Source organism: Biomphalaria glabrata, chromosome 4 (genome assembly GCF_947242115.1).
Source record: "Biomphalaria glabrata chromosome 4, xgBioGlab47.1, whole genome shotgun sequence".
Taxonomy (NCBI): Eukaryota; Metazoa; Mollusca; class Gastropoda; family Planorbidae; genus Biomphalaria; species Biomphalaria glabrata.
Window position 1 is genome coordinate 40903736 of NC_074714.1, and position 12789 is coordinate 40916524.

Sequence of the window (12789 nt, forward strand, 5' to 3'; positions counted from 1 at the left end):
AGTGATGAAAACATTTTTTAATTTTTTTTTTTTATTAAGACACATCTGAAAAAGTTTGTAATTAGAAGCAGATGTTTTGTTTAGGGTCCTGGACGAGAGTTTCTGACTTGGACAATAAATTACGTTCAGCTTTCAAGGAAGCTGCAAGCCATTTCTTGTTTATAGAGGAGTCCTACACGTTCTTTGGAGTCAACATTTGCAGGGGCAGATAAGTGGGGAGAGCGGAGAGGGATGAGGAGTGACTGGAGAACTGGATGAGTTGGATTAAGATCTAGGGTGGGTAATGATGGATATGATGTTTGAAAGAGGTTGCCATTAAGAGTTCTCCGTGTCAAGCGTTAACTGTCTTTAAACGAAGAGATCGTATCATGTGACTCTTCCTATAGGTACAGTTTTGTCTCCCTACCAAGTCGAAGAGGCAATAATCAGGGTAGCTCAACGAAGGCATATGGTTTAGACTGCAACTGTAATGCTCGAATATCTGACAAAGGTGATCAAAACTGAAATTCGGTTAGCGTCACAGTGTTCAAACCTCACATCTTCTCGGCCACCATCACATGCAGAAAGATATCCGCTCTCTTGGGTGTTACTATTATTATATTCTACATAGTTTTAACTCTGCTTTTACAGGGCTTTTTTTTATGACGGTACTCACCGATATGGCGGACCGGGACCTTTTTGAAAAAAAATATTACTTTTCTTGTATTTTAACGTATACTATTAATTTTTAGAAGTTAAACATTAGACGATCAACTACTGAGTACCGGCACCTTTCTAGAAGAAGACACCATCTTTCTAGAGGAAGACACTATCTTTCAAGAGGAAGATACCACCTTTCTAGAGGAAGACACTATCTTTCTAGTGGAAGACATCATCTTTCTAGAGGAAGACACCACCTTTCTAGAAGAAGACACCATCTTCTAGGGGAAGACACCATCTTTCTAGAGGAAAACACCATCTTTCTAGAGGAAGACATCATCTTTCTAGAAGAAGACATCATCTTTCTAGAGACCATCTTTCTAGAGGAAGACACCATCTTTCTAGAGGAAAACACCATCTTTCTAGGGGAAGACACCATCTTTCTAGAGGAAGACATCATCTTTCTAGAGACCATCTTTCTAGAGGAAGACACCATCTTTCTAGAGGAAGACATAATCTTTCTAGGGGAAGACACCATTTTTCTAGAGGAAGACACCATCTTTCTAGAGGAAGACACCATCTTTCTAGAGGAAAACACCATCTTTCTAGAGGAAGACACCATCATTCTATTGCGGAGATCTATTTTATTTGCAGCTTTGCAGTATTTGGTTTTATGGCTTCCATCTCTCCCTTTTTTCCATGTTTTTTAAGACAGTAAGTACAGAGAGTCAAGTAACCGCAAGTAAGTTAAGACATTAAGTACTGAAAGTCAAGTAACCGCAAGTAAGTAAAGTCAGTAAGAACTGAGAGTCAAGTAACCGCAAGTAAGTTAAGACAGTAAGTACTGAGAGTCAAGTAACCGCAAGTAAGTTAAGACAGTAAGTACTGAGAGTCAAGAAACCGCAAGTAAGTTAAGACATTAAGTACTGAGAGTCAAGTAACCGCAAGTAAGTTAAGACATTAAGTACTGAGAGTCAAGTAACCGCAAGTAAGTTAAGACAGTAAGTAATGAGAGTCAAGTAACCGCAAGTAAGTTAAGACAGTAAGTACTGAGAGTCAAGTAACCGCAACTAAGTTAAGACATTAAGTACTGAGAGTCAAGAAACCGCAAGTAAGTTAAGACAGTTAGTATTGAGTCAAGTAACCGCAAGTAAGTTAAGACATTAAGTACTGAGAGTCAAGTAACCGCAAGTAAATTAAGACATTAAGTACTGAGAGTCAAGTAACTGCAAGTAAGTTAAGACATTAAGAACTGAGAGTCAAGTAACCGCAAGTAAGTTAAGACATTAAGTACTGAGAGTCAAGTAACCGCAAGAAAGTTAAGACATTAAGTATTGAGAGTCAAGTAACCTCAAGTAAGTTAAGACATTAAGTACTGAGAGTCAAGTAACCGCAAGTAAGTTAAGACATTAAGTATTGAGAGTCAAGTAACCGCAAGTAAGTTAAGACAGTAAGAACTGAGAGTCAAGTAACTGCAAGTAAGTTAAGACATTAAGTACTGAGAGTCAAGTAACCGCAAGTAAGTTAAGACAGTAAGTATTGAGAGTCAAGTAACCGCAACTAAGTTAAGACATTAAGTACTGAGAGTCAAGAAATCGCAAGTAAGTTAAGACAGTTATTATTGAGTCAAGTAACCGCAAGTAAGTTAAGACATTAAGTACTGAGAGTCATGTAACCGCAAGTAAATTAAGACATTAAGTACTGAGAGTCAAGTAACTGCAAGTAAGTTAAGACATTAAGAACTGAGAGTCAAGTAACCGCAAGTAAGTTAAGACATTAAGTACTGAGAGTCAAGTAACCGCAAGAAAGTTAAGACATTAAGTATTGAGAGTCAAGTAACCGCAAGTAAGTTAAGACAGTAAGTACTGAGAGTCAAGTAACCGCAAGTAAGTTAAGACAGTAAGTACTGAGAGTCAAGTAACCGCAAGTAAGTTAAGACAGTAAGTATTGAGAGTCAAGTAACCGCAAGAAAGTTAAGACATTAAGTACTAAGCGTCAAGTAACCGCAAGTAAGTTAAGACATTAAGTACGGAGAGTCAAGTAACCGCAAGAAAGTTAAGACATTAAGTACTGAGCGTCAAGTAACCGCAAGTAAGTTAAGACATTAAGTACTGAGAGTCAAGTAACAGCAAGTAAGTTAAGACAGTAAGTACTGAGAGTCAAGTAACCCTGCAAGTAGGTTTAAAAAGGATGGATGTCCAGTAGTGTCGTGTGGACTGGCCTCGCCACGGCCAGAGGTCAAACCATTCCCGTTGACATCTCCCGCCGTCCCACAGGTGGTAGGGGCTGGCACAAGATAATATCCCTTTCTGCCTGGATTGTCGTCTCGGTGGTCCCGGGATTCGAATCCTGCCCGCCGCCACTTCCTGATAGAGGAATGGGGTATTAAGGGATTCTTTCATTCTGAAAAAACATCCGAAACCTGTAAAATAAATACAACCCCCCAAGTTTATTCTTTATAAATACTCAGTGGCGTAGCTAGGAATTAGCCATCAATTCAAATTCTCACCCTCCCCCCAGCTACGCTTCTGTAAATACTATTATTTTAGATTGTTTGTGTGCGTGTGTTTTTCTTACTATGCAATTACAGAAATATAGATTTCTAATTCTACACATCATTTTAAACTGGTAGACTAACTAAAAAAAAGGGTCACATTTTAAGAAAGGTACTAATATCTAAGGGAGCTTATCAGAACTTCAGCCCTCATAAGATGGAGGATAGGAAAGTATTCAAGGGGGAGAATACATATAAAATAAAACGTAGACTGTGTACGCTACGTAAAGTCAAGAGAGGACAACTCGTGCGTGGTGTTACTAAGCTCCGCCTACCAGACCTCGGAGAGCCGGCCAAGTCAATCGATGGTGGAGCCTTCATCCCCCCTTCTCCTCTCTTTACATTCTTCGGGCGTGCAAACACTGACCACGCCCACCAAGGGGTGATAAATTCAATACAGATAGCGCTAGTGTTTGGCGTTTTTTTTCCCTCTCATAAAGTCTCCAGTTATCTTTCCACATCTTGGTGTTTTGTGTCCTGAGGAATATCGCTAGGTGAGTTAGACAATATTTTCTTCATCAATGATTTGCTTGATATGATTTCTGAGACAGAGAGCAAGAAGGGAGAGAAAGCTCTAAGAGAGAGAGAGAGAGAGAGAGAGAGAGAGAGAGAAACTGAGGCTCTATACTAACTCTATACTTATAAAAAAAAGTTCTAACAAACGAGACTATTGTTATTTGTTTGTTACGCATATTCCGGATGTTCATTCAGATTTGAAGATTATTACATCTTAGTCCAAACCTCCCGCTAGGCTGCATGGGATAGCGTCGGGCAGAGTACAAACCCAGGACCATCGAAACGACAGTCCAGAGCGCGTACCAAACAACTTGGCTGCTAATATATAAAACAAAATATAACAATTTTAAAAGCCATTTTCTTTTATCTATACCTATAGAGGCTGAATGGTAAAGCGCTTGGCTTTTTGTACCGAAGATCAAATCCCTCTAAAGTCTGGAATTGGATTCGAAATATTTATGACGCCCCTAAAAAAAGGTACCTTTATATACGCGTTTGTAATGATTATCTCAAACCTTCTCCAAAACATTTATTTCTAGTTTTTGGGATATGTAGCTGACATGACAACAGTGCCGGATATATGTAAGTGGAGGCCCTGAGATGTGTTTTTTGAGGAGCCCATTTACATTCTTTTGAACATTTTAATTAGAGATAACGTAATGTTGCAAGCGTAATGTCCCATTAAAGTATTTGTACATATACATGGCTCTAGACCGCACCAGATGGAGAGAGACAGTGACCAAGAAGCCTATGGACAGTGAAAGAACATGGGTCTCAGCTCAGGAAGAAAAACGTACAATCCGAAAAATGGCTAGCTCCTCTACCACCGAAGCAAAAGCCACCTTAACCTGCGCTATTTGTGGACGGGAGTGTCACTCCAAAATAGGGCTCCACAGCCACATGAGGAAGTGTGCTCTGAGATGAACCACAGTCGTTCTACGACTGAAGGAGGCCAATAACTTATAACATATTCCCCCCCCCCTTTTTTTTTTGTCTATTCGTTATACAAGCTCACATGTTCGTTGTAGTAAAAAAAAAAAAAGGTGGTCAAAACACAGGTTAAAATTCAAGTGAACAAAAAAAAATCCTTTCAAGCTACTTCCCAAACTGTAGTATCGTTGGTTTCAGCTGGTTAGCTAAGTTGGAAGAGCATCGCGCTAACAATTTGGATGTCAATCGTAAAAATAAGGTCTGAAAAAACTGACCTGTGATGTAGTAAGGAGCTATTGGTCACGGTTCATTCCCCATACTAACCATTTTTTTTTTAAATTGTATTTCTTAAAGTCAAAAATAATTTAAATAATAATTCATTTTATTCTTTGAATATATAGTAGGAATCAATTTTTTATTCTTATTTATTATGCACATTTCGATTTTTATTTTAATAGTTTTTGGAGATGGCTTTTTGAAGGTGCGGACCTGGTGAACAGCACTGTCTGTACTTATGTAAATTTAGCCTTGCATCACACACACACGCAAACACATGTACACATAAAGCATAGCATAATTCTGGTGGGACGATTTGACATGCAAATTTATGCAAAACGACAGATCAGTATGACCCTTTTACGCTCCACTGAGTTCTCAGACAATGCGATCGACTCCAATAGGTTGATAGAATAGGGTAGGCTTAAGTAGGCAGTCAAGTAACTAGCTTGGTTAAATGGCATTGGCATTCTCTCTCTCTCTCTCTCTCTCTCTCTTTTTCTCTCTCTCTCTCTTTCTTTCTCTCTCTCTCTCTCTCTCTCTCTCTCTCTCTTTCTTTCTCACATACACAACCTCTCTATCTCAATCACACACAAACACACACAATCTTTCTCTCTCTGTTTCTCTTTATCACTCACGCTCCATCTCTTTCACAATGACTCTCTCTTGCAAACACACCACATTCACTCGGAGTATATCTCTTGTCCATCTCTCTCTCTCTCTCTCTTTCTCTCTCTCTCTTTCTTATTTACTCGCTCTCATTCCGTCTCTGCCTGTACATCTCCATCCAATATGCGCACCTGCCGAGGATCATCGGGCAAGCGCCAAACTTCATATTACAAGGCTTAACTGTCCCCCATTGCCAGACCCAGCGCAACCTTTCTGTCACACCACCTGCTTTGATCATGTCACACTCGGTGTCAGGCAACCTTCTGTCACACATGCATTTATCCCTTCATTAAGCCTGCAAAATGTTGAATTCAAGAGCGCCCATTGCCCCCCCCCCTTTTTTGTATCATCTCTCTTTCAGAGAGATAGCTCATTTCACCTCTACACTTGATCATAAAGAGAAGTGACGAAAACTATTGACGATATGACCTAAATACAATACGTCATCGTGATCGAAGTGACGCTTGACGTTGGGGGGGGGGGTGAAAAGGAAGAGGAGCGTGGACAGCCAAATGAAGAGCTTCAGTCCAACATGAACCAAACATTCACTTGCCCAACCCCCAAAGACTACAGTAGATGTCTTCTTAATACTGCTCAGCTCAGAGGCGTCGCTCAGCTCAGAGGCGCCGTTTGGTAAGGTGTCACACGGTGCGGGAAAACGACCCTACCATTTCCAAGCATTTCTTCCAAGTACCGGAACTTGCTTTCAGAGTAGGTGTCGCCACGACGTAATGGTGTCCCCGGTGCGAGCTGATCCTCTCCCTACGTCATCTAGGGGCAAGGTCACTGTCTCGCCACAGATAACAACATTTCCATTGTCTTCAAATAAAGAGTCTTCTAGATCTACTTTCACTACTGGTCACTGCTATTGTTAATATATAACTATTTGGAGGTCAAGCTATAATGCAATATTTTTAATAATGTCTTTTTATGATGCATTGACTTTCGGTATACTTTAAGTTGAATTTTACAAAGAGGGATTTTTATTTGTACATTGCGTATCAAGCGATGAGGTAATTAGAATCTCGACAATCCTCCAACTTCTTAAAAATAATAATTAGATCTAGTCTACATCTATATTAGTTGTTTTTTTTTTATCTCATCAAAATATCTTCGAACTTAGAGTTCTTTGCTGGTACTGGTGGTGTTTAAGTGATTTCGTTAGTACCTTGAGTTGATTCTGATTTGTGCATGCTCAGATTATAGTTCAACAATTAACTTACACGCACACGATACAGCAAGAACAAACAATTGTTTAAGACTTTTTAGCGATATATCATGAATGCTTAATTTCATAAAGTAGGCAACAGTCTAATGTCGCTAAGTCCACTGACACGTCTTTACTTCCCGCAGTCTTCTAAAGATAAGATAATATAAGATAACATAATTTGTATTGGTCTAATCAAATGGAAATTCAGTTTGACTACAATTGACCACATACGAAACTAGCGCTGTCAGTTACTTCCGTCTCTAAGGTAACCCGAGTCATGTTTTTAATCTACCGTCACGTCACTAAAGAAATTCCCGATTATTGATAACTTCTACGCGCCAGCATAATGTATCCTTAAAGTAGTCAAATATCCCCCCTCTCTTTTTGGTGTGTAATTAATAACATAAAATTGTTAATCTGTGCTTTTGATTTGGACAAGCTATTTAATGAGTTCTTGCTTTTTGGTAAAGCCAATTAACGCATGTCATAAGGGCATAAGGTAAAGTTTAAAGAAAAAAAAACAACAACAGGCATTATTCAAAAACATAAAGGGTAAAAGAGCAGAATAAGTGAATTGAAAGTCCACGAATGTCAGATGTCTACAGTGTGTCACGTGATTAGTAGGCTTACCCCCCCCCAGACTGTTTTCATTTGTCCAAAACTTGGTAGGTACACATTGGAGATGTAGGTCTCAAAACTCCAATGAATTGGTCAGCTCACGTAGTCTCGAACCCAGGACCTAGCTAGAAGCTCTATCACTGCCTAGTAGGCCAATCTTTGTCCTTATCAGGTGGACTTCATTGCAAGATGATACATTAAAATTATTCATTTTGTTAAACTAAAAAAAAAATGTAAATGGCTGTGATTAATTGTAGACTTTTTAATTAGCCTTAGAAACTGTGATAAACGTATTGCTCTATATCATATTTACTCAAATATAGACTATAAAGGCACGCGGGGCTTAATGATAAGTTTAAGACATCATTATTGGTTCAAATAGGAAATGTATTATGACTCCTATATTATCGGAATAACTCAATAGGCTGACTATACAGCAAGACATTTCTTTCATCAAGTGGTTAGGACCTTAGGTGCTTTTACAAATCTGGTAATGGCTGTGACTATCATAGAATATAGACTAGTCTTCTTGTATCGACTTCACTTAATAGATTAAAACAAAAGCAACAAAATCATTGATCTTTTAGCAGGCCACACATACACTTACACACATACACAAACAAACAAACAAACAAGTACATACAAACAAAAACAAGAATAATGTTTACAATATAAAGTACCAGTACCCCCTTTTTTTTTTATTATAAAGCTTCTATCAAATTGTTCTGTCTGTCTGGCTCTCTGTCTGTCTGTCTGGTACAAGTTTTGAACAAGTTATTTTTACAACTTTCCATTCAAATTCAAAACATTACAGAATTATTCAACAAAACAACAAAACATGAATATTTTTTTCTTCTAAAAAGTAACCAATTAATTAATGAAATAGAGGTAATAAATTAATTTTGTTTGATATCGAAAAAGGGAAACACATCTTACATTATTATTACACTATTATTGATATATACATATATGGTGGGAAGCGTGGTCGAGAGGCCAAGTGCGCTTGAACTTGGCTTGGCTTGGCTTGGCTCTTCTACCTAGAAGGGGGCTTGAGGTTCGACACCCGACTCGTGCAGAGTTGTGTTTACTGAGCGCCTAAAGGCAGCACGGAAAACCAACTCCTAGATACTCCCTCCCCCCCCTTCCCCCCCCCCCTTCCCCCCCCCCCCACTGGACCAAAAGCGCTCTGAGCATGCTATAAGCATGAAAGTAGCGCTATATAAAAGCTATAATAATAATAATTATAATAATATATAGTTTTAAAAAGCGGAGTTCTTTCCCTTAGATAAGTTATTATTTTGTTTATATTTTGCTTGCTTTCCTCTTCTATTAGGACTTTCTTGCTTCTCCCTGGAAGTAGCTGATGGACTCTGACAGCGTGTTAAAATTTGGCTTCCAATTTTTATTGTTTTTTAACCCACAACTTTGTATGGGTCTATAAATTCATTCATCTTTTTGCGCTAACCTTTTTTTTTTTCCTGTCCTTTTCTTTAAAATATCAAAACGTTATGTAAAGAAATTGCAAATGAAAAAAACCATATCGTAACAAAATACATTTGAAACGCTAAGAAAGTTTGTTTTAAACTGAAGACTACATTTGAAAGTAAAATGACACAGATGTAGAGATCTAACGTTTGGCAAACAGGCAAAAAAAAAATTTAGCCTTAAGGAAGTTTAACTTAAGAGTGTGCTTTCTTTGAGAAATATATATATTTGTGCGTGTGTATGTGTGTATGTTGTTTTGTGGTTATTTTATTTTGACACAGGCAATCGGATGAGATAATGTTTAGATATGTTGTTATGTTGATACAGACAATCTATTGAGAAAATGTTTTGAGTGTGTTGTTATGTTGATACAGACAATCTATTGAACTGATGTTTTGAGTGTGTTATTATGTTGATACAATCTATTGAGATGATGTTTTGGATGTGTTGTTATGTTGATACATACAATCTATTGAGATGTTTTGGTTGTGTTGTTATGTTGATACAGACAATCTATTGAGCTGATGTTTTGGATGTGTTATTATGTTGATACAGACAACCTATAGAGATGTTGTTTTGTATGTGTTGCTATGTTGAAACAGACATCTATTAAGATGATGTCTCCGTGTACTACATACTTCAATGTAACCCGGCACCTAGATCCTGGATATTCAAGAAACGTGTTCTAGGTTTTAGGTAGCCCGTCTGTCAATGGCGTAGTCGAGTATGAGAGCTAGGGAGTTTCTTATTTTTATAACAAATGATTTGCGAACGCAGGTTTTACTCTCTTGAAATAAGGTTTTGGCTTAAAATTAAAGGGGCGGTACCCGTGGTGGAGCTCGACCCTGGACTACCGCTCCTCCTTTTTTTTTGCATTGCTGCCCTTCAGGCTGTAAGTAAGAGACTGGAGCTGCACACAGACCTATCACGTTGAACAGTTCAACTCTTTGTTCAGATTATCCTTCTTTACTCACTTTGATCCTCCAGTTTGATGTATTCATGATATTAAAGAAACTGAATACACTACTCACATTTTGTTTACTCGTGTCTCCCCCTCCCACATCAGCCTCACCCCCAGCTGCATCTATCCATATCTCCCCCCCCCCCCCCCCACCTCCTTCCAGTTCTAGCTGAACGAGTGAAACGCTTGCATGTACAAGCAGGGATCACTTGATCTACACACAGAACGAAACACTCGATACCCCGACCATTAAACGAGGACATCCTTGCGAGTGGCGCTACCCCCGTCCCACACAGACACACAAACACAAACACAGACATACACAACCACACACGCGCAGACACTCAAACACACACATAGATATACACAACCACACAGCCTAATCTCATCAGTCTTACTACTGTTACTTCCCAACAAAATAACTTGTTTTTTTTTTTAAATAGTTAAGTTGAAGTCTGATCAACATAGTCCCAAAGCAAACATAAAACGACAGGGTGGGGGGTGGGGAAGAGATGGGATCATTTACATCCAGTGGCCAGGTTGAAGTTACCGCACTGAGCATGTCTGCAGAATCGCCACCTACTTAACTGAACATTTTCCTAGCAGACGCGAAGAACAGATTTCCGGTCTGTTAAAACTGGTGTCATCTTTTGTTTTAATTGTAACTTTAGTGTCACCCGCACAAAACATTGACATACTTTCTTGTTTCGCTTCTCGTTGCTGTCTATAGCAGTATCTTAAGGCTTTAGGCCAACACCTTAATAGTAATGGTGGCAAAATGGCTGCGATCCCGAAGATTAAGACCGAGTGCAGTGTATCACATGACTATGCAAACCCAGTCGCGACATGCATAGTTTTGTTCACATCTAATGCAGACAAAGCCGTTGTCCACCGGGGGTCGATTTAAGTGTTCTTTCGTCTTCTGCGTCTGTCTTCCACAGGGGGTGTTTCTTTGGGCCTCAAATGTTTGCCCCCGTAAACGCTATAAAGATCTACTCGGGCGCCATTTTGCCCTCACTGGCATAGAGGAAAGAAACCTCTATAAAAGACAGTTGGAGAGCTAACACCTTAGGGCGAGATATTCATCTTCAATGTATATTGTCTCTAGAAATCTTGGCATCTACAAAACGACTGTTTCGTTCAGTGTTACTTTCTTGTTGGAAATGAATGTTTGTCAATTACAGCTGATTTGTGTTCTTGACTTGGACTTAGATCCTCACTCGCGGTTCGGCGCATTAGGCGGCAAGCTGTATCTGTAAGATCTGGCATTAGCAACATCTGAAGCCTCTTCCAACCTGGTGTAATTGCTCTGCGGTCCTCCATGAAAGTGTAGAGCCACATCATACGAGGACGGAGAACGTCCTTGTTTTGCGCTTTCCTCGTTATGTCGGAGAACACATGTTTCGCAAACTGCATGCGACGCTCGGTCCAAATTCGGCAAATGATTTCTTTCTTTGTGACCCGATCTCTGTATTTGACTCCAAAAATCCGTCCTATCCATTTTTGCTGATCTAGATTTTGCTTTCTCGATTTTGGCAGATGAGTGTCATGCCTTGCAACCATACGTCGCTGTTGGGATGGCGTGAATATTATAAATAGGTGAATTTTTGTCTCAATCCCAATAGCTTGATTTGTGCAAATAGGCAGCAGCCTTTGGAAAATGGTCCCTGCCTTTCTTATTCGGCATGCTACGCCATGATAGGCCATCCCCATCCCCATCATTTGCTATGAAGCTTCCTAAGTGTGTGTACTTATTTCTTCAGACTCTGTCTTACCAAGAGTTTTTAGCCCGTGAATGATAGTATCTGTTACAGTAAAATGAAATGGCTAACTCTCTTTTTCTCTCTCTCTCTCTCTCTTTCTCTTTCTCTTTCTGGAAACCACATTTGTTTTCACCCTACACTTCGTAATTTCTCCGACATAGACTTTTGACTTGATTTAGAAAGACCCGCTTTACAACGAATCACCAGACACACATACGCACATACGCTTTTGGCTCGTCAATTCTAGTATCACTTTTAATTATCTGCTCCGCCCCCCCCCCGCCCACCTACATTCCTCCCGCAACAAAAAAAAAAAAAAGGAATCCTAAGTACAATCTCTGACATTTTTCGGCTTCTCATTATTTAATATACCCTATGTTGCTTTTCGACTGTAACCCCCCCCCCCACACACACACACACAAACACAAATCAAAAAGAGCTGAACTTTTATAGCATCCTCCGATTGATTGATCCTTCAAGTCGGACTTTTCAAACTTTGAATCTATCTATAGCGTCTTTGAATAGTTTTTTTCCTACTTAAATCATAAAAAACGACTCAAGATTTATTTTCTCTTCTAATGATATTACGGTTGTTTTTTCTTTTTTTTTTAGACCGCGTCTTAAAGGATGCGACATGATGTAAGTAGACTTTTGGTAAAACAAAAAAGTTGCTTTAAAATATGGAATTTGTGTACTTTTGTCTTTTTAGTCGCTATGTATAGACTGCGGTTTCTAAGGGAAATACCGAAAATTAAATACAAAGCTTGCGTTTTTTTCGCGAATTTCGGTGGTCAGGTTGCGAATTTGTAAAAAACGGTTGTTGACCAATGTCATTCTATCAGTGAGTGAATGGTATTTTTCGCTATAACATAGTTCTTATATTATATATATATTGCATTTGGCTTCAATTGGATTACACGAATAGTTGCCCTTACTAAATCGGGCTTCATATGTTCCAGAAAGCCGCCATAAGTCCTGTTGCTTGGCCAGAGATTCATTTTCTTTTTGTGGTAAACATTTTTTTGTCTAAATCTAGACTAACATTTTGTGTGTGTGTATTTGTATGTGTGTGTGTGTGTTTGTATGTGTGTGTGTGTGTGTATGTGTGTGTGTGTGTGTGTTAAGAGACATTTTTATTTTTGTCAACCTGAAGTAATGTAAGAACTCT

At 39.0% G+C, this 12789-nt stretch overlaps 1 protein-coding gene across 1 annotated transcript in view; it reads left to right on the plus strand.

Annotated features, from left to right (window-relative positions):
* The first annotated feature begins 3629 nt into the window (after window positions 1–3629).
* The window catches only part of LOC106063233 (GATA-binding factor 3-like), a 120637-nt gene continuing 111477 nt past the window's right edge, over window positions 3630–12789 (plus strand). Inside the window, exon 1 of the mRNA XM_056026366.1 lies at window positions 3630–3687. The gene's annotated coding sequence lies outside the window, so the exon portion shown is untranslated. The remainder of the gene's footprint in view (window positions 3688–12789) is intronic.